The 13,355-nt window shown below is 40.5% G+C and overlaps 1 long non-coding RNA gene across 2 annotated transcripts; it reads left to right on the top strand.

The window, feature by feature from the left end:
- Positions 1 to 3,442: 3,442 nt before the first annotated feature.
- LOC107039053 lies at positions 3,443 to 5,901 on the top strand. 2 transcript variants are annotated; one of them, XR_001460935.1, is made up of 2 exons: positions 3,443 to 3,463; positions 4,710 to 5,901. It is a non-coding gene; the product is annotated as an uncharacterized LOC107039053 (long non-coding RNA). The 2 variants fall into 2 exon arrangements; XR_001460934.1 differs by lacking the exon at positions 3,443 to 3,463 and adding an exon at positions 4,077 to 4,547.
- Positions 5,902 to 13,355: the final 7,454 nt, after the last annotated feature.

The raw sequence follows: 13,355 nt of genomic DNA, 5'->3' as shown, positions 1-13,355 counted from the left end.
GTATTCCCCAGGATCAAACGAAGAAGCCTGGAATGGCTCCAAAATCACTCTGGGCAATATATTCAATGCTGAATAAGACTATTCTCCAGTACAATTCTATTGACATCTCCCAATTCAAGAAAATCACCGTTTTTTTTAGTTCAAATGCCAAGAGATCTGATCACGAGACTAAAAAATCAGAGGTTTTCACTGATGAAAACGTTGCGAGATTCTTGGAGGAGGCACCTGACAGGAACTATCTAGCAGCAAAGGTATATGATGAGAATCTCAAAATTTCAGAGTTTGTAAACAATTTGAACATCTCATTTTTTGGAAAATTGTAGAAAGACATTTTTTTTTTAAATTTAACTAGCTGAAAGAAAATCTTTCGACATTTTCTCCTGAAATAATTCGGTTCTGAAATGAATGGACAATTGATGAACGTGATAACATTTTATTTATAGGCTTATTTGGTTATGGGCATTCACGGACTCAGGAGGAGAAAGATTTCCATTCTCATCTAGATGTTTTTTGAATGTTTTTGACAGACTCCGTGAATTACAACTTTTGCATTCGTTCTTTCGAATCTCAATTCAGGATTTTGCATCTCTTTTTCTTCAATATTTTCTCTTCACTTGTCATTTCGTTTTTCTACAGTTGGGGGGGTTTCCAGCACCGATGCAGCACCGATGCCTCGTGCTGCTAACTTCACACTCATCGCAAACCTCCGTCTACGGTCCGTATGACACAATATACTATTATTGCCCCGGCTGTAAAGGATTAAGTTATAAAGTGAGGGACCAAAATTTCAGAAAATCGTTGTTGTTGTAGGGGACGGTGACCGAAGGGTGTTTTATGAGAGTAAACGCTGTGAGACTATTTTCGAGGGAGAGAAAAACCCAAAATTCTAGACTGTACCTCCTGTCATATTTCTCCTGGGGAAAGTACCATGAACAAAGAGGATCAAGATTTCCATTTCCCAGGGAATTTCTCAGAGACGGAAATAATATTATTCTATATTTTCAAAGCATTAAAACAAATATTTTGAAAAAAAAGTGAATCGGCCCAGAAGTTTAGAAATTATTGAGTATAACAGTATTTCAGACAAAGTTGAATATCTCCTAAACTACTTATGCGATTCTATCCAACTACAATCTCAGCCAATAGCACCATCAGAGCTAAAATCCTACAACATTTAAACTTCCTATCTTGATTTTTCAGGCAGTTATTGTGCGTACACCGATTTTCTCATCAAAATGAAAAATGCTGATTATTACCAAACCATCCCTAGTGACGTAGCTATATTATGGTTTGATTCGATAGATATTATCACAAGGAATATTTGGACGTAAAAGAAATTCAATTCGGTCACGTACTTTTTGAGATATTGAGGAAAACAGATTTTTGAGAAATTGCTGTATCTTGAAAACTACTGCACCGATTGAGCTGAAACTGCGCCCCAAAATGCTCCAAAGCAATACCAATTAAATGACAAAATTTCAGATTTCTAACTTGAACTTTAGTCCTTTTGCTTCCCGTTCGGAAAGAAACACTGTTATACTCAATAATTTCTAAACTTCTGGGCCGATTCACTTTTTGTTCAAAATATTTGTCATGGTACCTTCTGTCAAGATCAATCAAAATATGCATACCCGCCCATACAAAGTTTCCGAGATACCAGCGTTTTTCTGTTTTTTTCATTCAAAAGTTGATGTGGTGTCCATAATACACGTAAAACTTGAAGTAAACATCTGAGATTCTGGCTACTTATTTGCATTATTGACCCAAGCTTGTGTATAAAATTTTGTGTCAATCGATTCAGTACATCCGGGCGTAGAGCAATTCATCCAAAAATCTTTTTGTCAAAAAAATTACATATCGTCATTTTACCAATGATTTTCGTCTCTGTAAGACTTCAAAAGTCATATAACATAAATTTATGATTTCTATATTTTGTATTATGCAATATTTGATGGAATGTCATAGCTGTGATGGAGATAGAGTTCGGGTGGTCTAATTTTTTGAGAGGTGTAAATTTTCAATCAATTCTCATTATTAAGGATGTTCGACACCCTTTTAGCCAAAATTGACGTTGTTTTCATTTTTCTGCAAAATTATCGATGGGAGTGACGTGAAAAAATATAACGATTTTGTGGTTTGTCATTCTTTAATGGCTCACGAAGTTGCGTAGTGGTGCGATAATTTTCATGCGTTTTTTCTACAGTTTTGTGATTCTTTTTAAAAGTTTAGAGAAAACGCAGGAAAATGTTCGCGCCATCTTAAAATTTCGTCAGTCATTAAATAATGACAAAACGCAAAAACGTTATATTTTTTCACGTCAATTCCATCATAAGTTTGCCAGAAAAATGAAAAAAACGTGAATTTTGGCAGAAAGGGTGTAGAACATCCTTAAAAGTATGGTCGTTAGTCAACGTTATGTTTCATGCACATATTATATAATGATATAATACCGGCCATTACTCCTGCCCAAGTTGAATGGGGCTAGTATTTCAGTTCATAAGATAAGTCGAATTTTACGCCTTCCAAGAGTCAGACATTTTGATGAATATACGTTACAAGGGTAAGATGTTTCTTGTACTTCCTTTTGATCTGGTTACATTGTGACGTTGAAACCGGATTAAATTAATTATTTCACTAAACTTTCAAATTATTTTCTCAAAATAATCCAGTTTCAACGGTCTTGTAGAATTAAATCACGTACAAGGTGGATTTTCCACAATAGATGTCTTTTGGCATTAAATTATTATTATTTATACTTACTTTTAATTTTGTTCGGGCCAAAGTATTATTAAATTCTACCAGAATTATTATTTTATCAATTAATATTCGATAATTAAATTTGTTCGGACTATTTTCTATTATTTGGGGTCAGATAAATCAAAAGAGATACTTTCTAATTAACAAAAGAAAATACTATTTATTCAATGTATTTGTTCGAAATACAGCCTAAATCTCCATAATGGTCACGGTCGACTAACTCGGCCATCTCCGAAAATCTCCGTGAACTTTCGGGTCAACGGACACAGGTCAGCGCGGCACCCGGAAGAGTCAGTAGTCAGTAGTGTAGAAGTATCGTTACGATAATGAGCTAAAGTATTCAGTCAATTAGTATTCTAAATTTAATATCTTTGTTCAGTACATCAACTTGTTGATTAAGTTCAGTATAATTTCAGTGACTCAACGAGATAAAGTGAAAAGACAATTATCAGTGAAAATTAGACATTCAACATTAATTATAGGGGAGGATGGGGCAAAACGGCCCCCCTTCAATCGTCAATATTTTCCGATTCAATAATCCGATTGGGATGAGTTAGAGCTCGTTTTGAAGAATGAAAAATTATCTTCAAAATGAAGTTGAAACTGGGAATTTTCAAAATGTCATTCACAAGTTATTGACAATTGAAGGGGGGCCGTTTTGCCCCACCCTCCCCTACCAAAGAGTGTAAGGCAATAGTGACAAGTGGTTCGATCCCACGAAAATATATTCAGATTTTTTATAAAATGCCTAGGATAATTTTCCCAATATCTCCATCCACATTTTCATTCCACATCCACCCTAACTCCAGTTCCTCACCAAACAGTGGTCCTTCGAGCCGGATAGTGGGTGAAAATTTCAGATTTCTTGCTTGAACTTTAGTTCTTTTGCTTCCGAACGGGAAGCATTGCAATCGACCGATTTCCACATTCTCTAATTTTGATTGGAAACGATGTAGAATGGTCTGAAACGTAAAAATACGAAGTTTGGGCACCATGTGTGTATGTGAACACCTCCAGGGCCAGATGTCCTTTTTGAAAACTGAAAGAATAGTGGGGTAAAATGATTCCAAAAAATCTGAAATTTTGTACGATTATAGGTCTTTCTAAGGACTAACTCTGCGCACGATTTCAGCTCGATCGGTCCAACCGTTTTTGAGAAAAAGCAATTTGTTTGTGAATCGTTTTTCGCGAATCTCTCCAAACCAGTGGACCAATTTCAATTTGTCTTTTTTCAAAATACTCGTCCCAATGTCCTCTATCTAGATCAATCAAAACATATATGGCCCTCCATACTAAGTTTTCGAGATATCCCCGATTTTCTGTTTTTTCATGAAAAACTTTCTACACACTCTAGCCTTCGCAAAAATTGAAATATAAACTTGAAATGTGGACAAAATCTTCCGCTTGTAGCAGGGAAGACTGGTATTAAAGATGGGCTCAATCGGTCCAGGAGTTTTAGAGATATTCAACTTTTCCTGAAAACCTATTATGGGCTATGTCTCAAAAACTACGCAACCGATTTCAATGTGTCTTTTTTTTTTAAATACTCGTCTCAGTGTCCTCTATCTAGATCAATCAAAACGTATGCGCGCTTTAGCCTGTATGAAAATTGAAATATCATTATTATTAATTTGAAATTTGGACAGACGTTTCCTCTCGTGACAATAAAAGTTCGTATTGAAAATGGGTTCGAGTTTCGTTCCTTCCTTTATTATCATCATGTGTTCTTCCACAGGTAATTTTGTTAGGATAGTTGAGATATCAATTTGTAGAGATACCAGCGGTATTTTGTATGTATACAGTGCTTCAAATCATGATTTTACTATTTACAATTATCTATTCTGGCGTTTGTTTTTTTTCGTCATTTTCTCTCTTCATTCTCTCCGTGTTTTCCAGTTCCCATTTCTTCTTTTGCTCTGCTGCTTTCTTCAATCTTTTACTCTTTTTTTCAGGGACAATGACAGGCTTTTCTGTCCTGGCATCGGCAAAAGCCGACTCATGGAGCAGCTCACGGAAACTGCACGAAAGCGTTGTTTCATCGGTGCTCTTGTACAGCGCTCATTTGTTCGTTCTTCGATACTCTTCCATCTTGCCCGAAATACTCCAGGATACTTAGTTCGTCTGGAATTTGGTTTAGCCTGTGTTACCCAGACTCTCGTCAAAATGAGTATCAACTGGATTATAAAGATTCTGAAGATGGAACCGCATCGTTTGCCGAAAATATGTTTCTTGAGACTCTTGGAATTAAATGAGTCCACAATATCCTCTGCTCATTATAACTGGATTAGTCAACTGGATTCGATAACAAACGGTCATATCACAGACGACACCTGGCAATCCAGTGATTGGACCTTTTGGGAAAAGAAAAAATATCTGATCCTCAAGCTGGCTGCGGATTCCAGAGTCGAGGGCCTATAACGGTGTAACAGATCAGCACACATTCAAATCCCATTGGTGAGGAAAATTGAGGACAACTTTTTGAGCTTCTATCCTGAAAGATGCCCGATTCACCTTGTGAGAACGATAATGCAGCTCAGGTTATCTACCAGCCATTCCAAACGTATTATTCTGAACCGAAAATTATTCTTTCAAGACCCAAATTTAATCTGTTTCAGATACAGATTAGGTGAACTCGACACTTGGGTTCACACTCTGCTTTATTGCTCAGCTTATAGGCACATCCGAGAGCATTATATTCTCCCCTGGCTCTCAGCCAATCTCTCAGCGATGGACAATCTCCATAAGCTAGTTAGCTCGAAGGACGTCAGATGCATGAAGGATGTTTACCTCTTCCTCAAGACGGTCTACGAATCGCACTCAATTTGCCATTGATTAAATCTATCCCGTCCCCTTTACTTTTACTTACTGTGCTCAGACCTTTTTCTATTTGCGGCTTTTTCTTTTTCTATTCTTGTTTTCGGGTAATTACGACAAAACCTTGATAACGCTGTTGTTGATAGTCTTGCTTATTGGCCAGTTTTTCTTAAACTATTTCATTACGTTCCAGATTTCTTACACTATTATTATTATATCGTTCAAGATCGGACTTGATTGTATAACTATCCATTATATCATGCAGAACCTCACATTTTATGAATATATGTATTCCAAAAAATGTAATAAACTACTACTACTACTCTTTTCTTCTGCTGCTTGTTTAAATAAATACCTATCATGATGAATAAAAAGATCGATCAGAAAAATTTTGTTGTGAAATTTTGGAAACAAGAAAAAAATTGTAGATAAGAGAAAATCTAATATTGAAATAATTCGAAATTTTGTGTCTATTTCCGATCTGATGAGAAAAAAAATTATCAAACATTACATACTTCCAAGTTGCTACATTCATAGTGAACGATTTTTAATGTGATTGCTACGGATCCGTTAGGAAGTATACTACCCATGGAATTGGTAGAAATAAAAAGAAAGAAGAGAACTAACGAAAAAAGTAATGGTCAAATGTCTCCTGGCGAATAGGCTCGGCCAACTGCTTGTTTTTGGTGTAATTCATAAAAATTTTCCGAAAAATGACCTCACACTTTCGGACATACCTACACACATTTTCTAAAAACATCATATCTTCACATTTCATGATATTCTACATCATTTCCAGGCAAAATTGGAAGATCGCAACAATCATCGGTCACAATGCTTCCATTCGGAAGCAATATGGGAAAATTCATTGATATGGACGTGAAATTTTGACACATACTAGGTACTATTAAGCTCAAGTTTGATGCACAATTTCAGCCCGATCGGTGCAGTAGTTCTTCAGATATTCAACTTTTTCTATAAAAGTATATTGGTCAATGTCTCTAAAACTACTTGATCAATTTCATTTTTTTTTTCAAAATACTCATCTCGATGTCTTCGGAGGGAATTGCTATGGATCCATTCGGAAGCTTACTACCAATGGAATCCCTTTTTAAAAAATCCAGGCGTAACGAAAATTGGTTTTGGGAGCGCTGTAGCGCTGTAGTATTTATTTCGGTTTAATGTCGTCTGGTCTGGGAGGACTGGGATTCCTCTCTGGTGACACTGCCTCAATTTTGAGTCGGGCTTTCCAATGAGAAATTCATAAATGAGGTGGGATAAATACTTTGTTTTTTACACGGTTTGGAATCTGACATCTGACTATTGAGGTTAGCATCATTCAAGGAGAGCTTCAGGAGATTTTGTTAATGTCGTCGTCAACTAGCGTCATCTCGGCGCCCAAGCTGGTACTGGGATCATGCAGTGAGTCTCCGGTCGATAAACCAGCACCAATTTCGAATGTCAAGGGCTCCCTGCCTTCCTCCGGCGCAGGTTCTTCACCAACTTCTTCGAGAGGAAGACTATCTACCGCCGATAGTTGGAAAAAACTGGCTTCCCCGTCTACACCGTCCATGAACAACTCCCTATACAAAAACCAGGAAACCAGCAAGAGGAAGAGGGAGGAACTGAACAAATCTCACATTTCACCCGAGTTTCCGAGGACCCTAAAAGCCCCAAGAATCCCTCAAATCCCTCAAACCCCTCTTACAGAACTCTCTCCAGGACATTCCGAGCTCCTTGGCACGGGATCTGAAGACACAGAAACCCCCTCCAACACTCTGCTAACTATGAGCGATTCTAAGCTCTCCACGTCCCCCAAGAACCACGATCAGGACGATTTGAGCAAATCAGATCGCATAATGGGGAAAATAGAGGAGTCGAATGCTCTGTCCGATCGTAGATTCGATATTCTCACAAAATTGATCATGGACACAGCCGCACATCATGACAGTAAGATCGAGCAACTAACATCCGAGGTCAAGGGGGAAATCGCGTCTGTCAAGGCATGTTTCGAAGCCAAATACTCCTCGCTGAGTGAGGAAGTGACGAACTTGAAGTCCAAAGTCGATAACTATTCTGACCCAGACAAATCCTCCATCAATGAAATTATCCAAGCCTCAATTGCTGCTAAAGCAGAGGAATGGCTCACCCCTACTACTCAGGATGTCCTCCAAGATTTGACAACTAAGATGGAAGAAAGAGTAGAAGAGCTCGAACAACAATCCAAGCTGACCAATATACATAATTTCCGGCCTCAAAACTCAAGGTAACCCGAGGAAGGATGTTGAAAAATTCCTGGCCGAGGCTCTTGAAATTCAGACAGTTCCTCGATCTGCCACAGTCCTTTCGAGACGAGGGGAAAACCACCTGATTCAAGTTGAGCTAGACTCGTTAGATACCAAACTGGCGATCTGGGAGGCTCTGAAGACCCATCCACTTTCCGGCGTTTATATCAACATAGACCTCACCCTGAAAGACAGGATGATGGGTAAGTCCCTTACAGATAAGGTTAAAGAGCTGAAAACAATTGGTCACGATGTCAAGGTCGGCTACAATCGTCTAGATGTTGACAGGGTTAGATACCTCGTAAATAAGAGAGAAGGAAATCTCACGAAGAGTAAGCAGCAACCCTCGATAGCTTCCATTGCCAACGCATCATCCACACTTCTCCAAACGATGCCTCTTCCCCCACCGACTAACTCACCAAATTTTCGTCGTCCCGGAGCCCGCAGGCGAGGTGCAAGTAATTTGGAGTCGGCGTTCACACCTCTTCTTCCAGTCCGTTGGACTCTGGGGAGCTACCTATAATTTTTTGGAACACAAATGGATTTTGACATGTATTTGACCTGGTCCAGCTTGAACTAGCAGATATTCTCTGCATTTCCGAGATGATTCTTCTGTCAACGCCGAATCCGCCTCCACAATTTTTAAATGGCTATACTTGCTACTGGTCTGACGCTGTTAGAGACAAGGATAGAGGCAGAGGCAGTGGCGGCTTACTGGTGGCAATCAGAAAGTTCCTCAGCCAGTCAATACTTGAATATACACCGTGGTGGTTATGCCTCACGGTCCAGGATATTGAGTCAAGTTTTATTCTTGGTTCAGTGTATTTTCATTCGGACAAGAATTTTAACTACCCACTTGCTCTCTCCATGCTCCAGGAAGCTATTAAGGACCTCCAGGCCTGGAACGAGGATGCTTCTTTTCTGATTGGCGGTGACTGGAATGCTCGTGTTGGTACTGTCGCTGCAGTTGACGACTCTTTCTTTGAAGACACCTGCCTTCTGCCGACAATGTCCACCCTGGACACAGCTACGAACGAGAGATGCACCCCAACCCTCAACTTCATGTCGTCATTTGGGCTCACTATCCTAAATGGTAGAACGCCGAGCGACAACCCTGCCAACTTCACTTACACAAAATACGGAAGGGAAGTCCGTCATCGACACAGTTTGGTGCTCTGCCATTGATCTGGACTCGGTCAAGGACCTGAAAATGCTCTCCGATGTCGCCTCTTCTGATCACTTGCCCGTAGCCGTATTCCTGGAACATAGAACAGGTCTCTCTTCTTCTCCCCTCTCCCCCTACCCGGTTAATCCCACCCCGTCTACATCGAAACTTTCCCTTAAACCCAGTGATTTCGACAAATTCCAAAATGGCCTTCAGTCTCTCCCGCCCCCTTCCATCCATTCTGACCTGTCAGTCTCCCATCATCTCCAGCTGTCTTTCGTTGCAACTGCTGATGCCATCTACAAAGCCGCTTGATCCGCTGGCCTCGTTTCATGTTCAAAACCCTCTTCTACGTCTACAAGAACTCAAAATAAGACTCATCGTAAACCCTGGTTCGATGATGATTATGACACCCTGAAAAATGAAGTCAAGAAGGCCCTGAAAGCCTGCTTCGCCTCGCATTTCAACAGTGAAGACAAATTGATTCTCAACCAACTGAAGAAGAACTTCAAATCTTTAACAAAAACCAAGAAGAACATGTATGAAAAGCAAATCATTGATGCTGTTATGTCCGGAGACGTTATCTCCGTCGATGAATAACGGGTAAAATTATAATGATTTTAATTTCTAAACCATTTGCTAAAATCGTCCAAAATTTATCGGAATTTATAATTTATCTTGTTTTATTTTTTAAGGGAAGGACGACGCTTACTGCATTTATTAGTCTTATCTTTTTCTTTGCAAATGAAAAGCAAATATGGGGAGGATTTTAAGGAATACCCAGGAAGTAAAAAGGTTCTCGAAAAAACCAAAAGATTTGTTTATGTTTGAGGAATTTTTACGTATAATCTTCAAAATAAGATGGTATTGGAATTTACAGAAATCGTTACCATATTTTATTTTCTAATCTGTGTCCCCTAGAAAATCTCCTATCAATTTTTAAGTTTAAGGATTAGGTACTCACTCGATGTAAACTTTATCCAAATTCAAATCGGTCCTTACGTTGCTAGTCAAGTTCGAATCACTATTTTTGATAACTGTTTTTGGTTGTGAGTTTCTGTTCTTTTCTCACACTTTCGACACTAAACTTGTGTATACTCGTGCACTCAGATAAACTTTCACTCACTAGTGTAACAAAAGTTGATACAGAGTTTTAACAGTTTGAATTGAGCACGTCAGCACTATTTAATAAATTGAATTTTAATTTCGTCCCTTTATGCGCAAGAAAAGCTGCTGCTCTCGATTTTAGCGAGGTCACTCCCCAGATCAGCACCAACGATCACTTTTCCGACCAATTTCACACGAAAAGTCACCGTAAACGTAGTATCGATACTAATTTATCGAATTACTACCGGAGTTGAATACTATCCGATCGATTCCGCGAGCTATTTCCGCTGGGTCTTATATTTCCGAATTCTGGCTAACGACTGAATGTTCTTCGTAGCAGTTTTTGCTTCGTGGTAAAAGCCACGAAGTTCCAGAATATCCTTTTATGAATTGATTGGGAAATAGCCGCAAAATCGGTCGTTGAACGTGTTGAAATTTGCGGGAGCGATGCACTGTGTGCTGATACAGCATTTCTTCGGTGTTGGGAATACTGAGAGTCGTTTAATGTTTGATTATTTTAGGGGAATAAAATTTTGGACTTCTGATGGATGGAGAAGACCAAGGACTTCTGGATGGCAGTCAGGAAGTGCAAACCCTTGTCTGGACCAGGGGATGCCGGTCCTCATATAGAAATCTGGAACTCCTACCGAAAAATATTTCTCCCCAGGATTCTGCCTCTGATCATATTGACCACACTGTCTTGGTCCTGGATCAAGAGATCTCTTTCCTCGAACTCGACGCCTGCATTCGAAATCTCAAAGGATCGAAATCTCCAGGACTAGATGGCATCACCAACGAAGCCCTGAAAGCTCTCACAGCCCCCTGGAAATCCTATCTTCTCTCACTTTACAACAGCATCCTCCTCAGAGAAGAAGTCCCCTCTAGTCGGGCGGAAGTCATTCTTATAATGATTCACAAGAAGGGAGATAGAGTAGACCCCAATAATTATCGAGGCATCGCCCTGGTAAATACGACCACCAAATTATTCCCGGACATCCTGAGGAGGAGACTTGAGAGATGGGTTGAGTCTAACAAGATTCCCCCTGGGTCTCAACACGGGTTCCGTAGGGGAAGGTGCTGCACTGATGCTGTCTTCTGTTTGCTCTCGGCAGTCCACCTCCAACTGAGACTTCCCAAGAGAGAAATTCACGCCGTCTTCGTGGACTTCAAGATGGCATTCGACAGCATCCCTCACAATAATCTCTGGATGAAGTTCCGAGGCGTAGGTATCAGCTCCAAACTAACCAGCATCCTGATCTCCCTATACCGCCAGGCAAGGCTGAGAGTACGCAGCCGCGGAATGCTCTGGGAAGTCTTCGAGGTCAAAGAAGGAGTTCTTCAGGGGGAGACGCTGAGTCCCCTCCTCTTTCTTCTATATGTAGTAGACTTTGAAGAGTTTTTCCGGCCAAGAGGACACGTTGGGCTAAACATCGATGGACATACAGACATTTTGATTCAGTTATTTGCGGATGACACGGTTCTCCTCGCGGATACTCACATCAGACTCCGAGCCATCCTCGCCACACTCTTCAACTACTGCTGCATAAATGGGCTCTCCGTTAACACAGCGAAGACCCAGATCCTCACCCTCAAAGCCGCTGGGCACCCAAAGTCCATTGACGCAAGTTTCACGATGTACGGAGATACCCCTCATCAGCGGGTCCACTCGTACACTTACTTGGGAGTCCTCATTTCGAGCACAGCACGTGCCAACGTTCCAGCACTTGCAACTATTGGAAAAGCTAGAATTGCTTCTTCAAGCACCCTAGCTATTCTCCATAGATCCAAATGTGACAACTGGGACTCCTAGATTAGACTCTTTGACAGTGTGGTGACGTCGACGTTATTATACGCAATTCCAGCTTGGGGCATCGGCAGCCTGGAGGAAATTAAAGTCATCCAAACTGATTTCTTCAAACACCTCCTGAGACTCCCCAGAAACACAGCAAATTGGGCAGTGAGGCTTGAAACTGGATCTCTCAAGCTGGCATATAGGGCAATGAGGATGATTTGGAACTGGTTCATTCGCGTTCTGATGATGGATCCCTCCCGCCATCCGAGGATCTGCATGCTACTTCTTTGGGAACTCTCCAAAAACCTCATCGAACTCTCCAACTACAACTGGATGACCTACTTCAGCAGCTTCCTGAAATCAGTCAACGCAGAGGAGCTGCTGGATACTTTGGACACTGAGGTGTGGTTTGCTCGTTCGGACGACGTCTTCATTTCCTTCGAACTGATGCTTTGACAAGAGGATTTCTTGAGATTCTCATCCTCCTCATCCTCCCAACTTTCCTCACCTAGATCCCTAGGGGACCCCACCACCTTTTACCTGACCCTCCGACTCCCCTTATCCCTCAAACGCTCTATTGCCCAGCTGAGACTCGCAAATAACTTTTTCTGCTGCTTCTCCTTCAAGAATTTTTCCTCAAAGATCTATCCTGCACAGCTTTGCCCCTATTGTACCTCCCTCCACCTCTATTCCTATGAGACCATCGCCCACATCTTCCTCCACTGTCCCCTATACACCCCCCTCAGATCTCATTACCTCGATCACTACCTGGCTCTCCTTCCACCATTTGATTCAGACCTCGAAAAAGTTGCCTTTCTACTTTCCTCCATCGAAACCCAATGTCTCAAGGTGATTTTTTATTTTACAACTCAATGTTTTTCTCTACGCGAGCAAATGTCCCCCTATTGACCAGGCTATTGTTTGAGTTTTGACTTATTTTTTCTTCTCACCGTTTATATTGTTTTGCTTATCTAACTATGCTCTATGTTCCAGCTCTGTCGCGAGCTTTGAGTCCCTCTCCCCAGGACGGCTTCTACCAAAACATCAAGCCTGACATCCTTCCTTTTTAATACCATCAGCACGCCGCACCTATGGTTTTTTTTCTTTTTTACTTCACTTACTATTTTTTAGCTCTCTACCAATTTTTGGATGAATTTTAGGTGCTTAACTGACTTTATGTATCTTACTCCTGCATTATGTAACCCCCCATGCTATTGGAGCACCGTATAACTCCAGTAGGGCATTTTGAAATAAATAAATAAATAATAATTGTTACTGTTTTTCGCCCCATAGCTTAGCTTTTTTATACTTTTAAATTTTTTTTTCAAACATATATATATATATTGTGACGTATTTTTCAACAACACACGCGGGAATCATGTGCGTTGTCGTCCACTAACTTTCAGCAACCCTTTTGAAACCCTCCACCCGGAAT

Source organism: Diachasma alloeum, unplaced genomic scaffold (genome assembly GCF_001412515.2).
Source record: "Diachasma alloeum isolate Michigan unplaced genomic scaffold, Dall2.0 Dall_scaffold_00290, whole genome shotgun sequence".
In the NCBI taxonomy this organism is placed as follows: domain Eukaryota; kingdom Metazoa; phylum Arthropoda; class Insecta; order Hymenoptera; family Braconidae; genus Diachasma; species Diachasma alloeum.
This window is presented reverse-complemented; position numbering and strand designations above follow the sequence as displayed.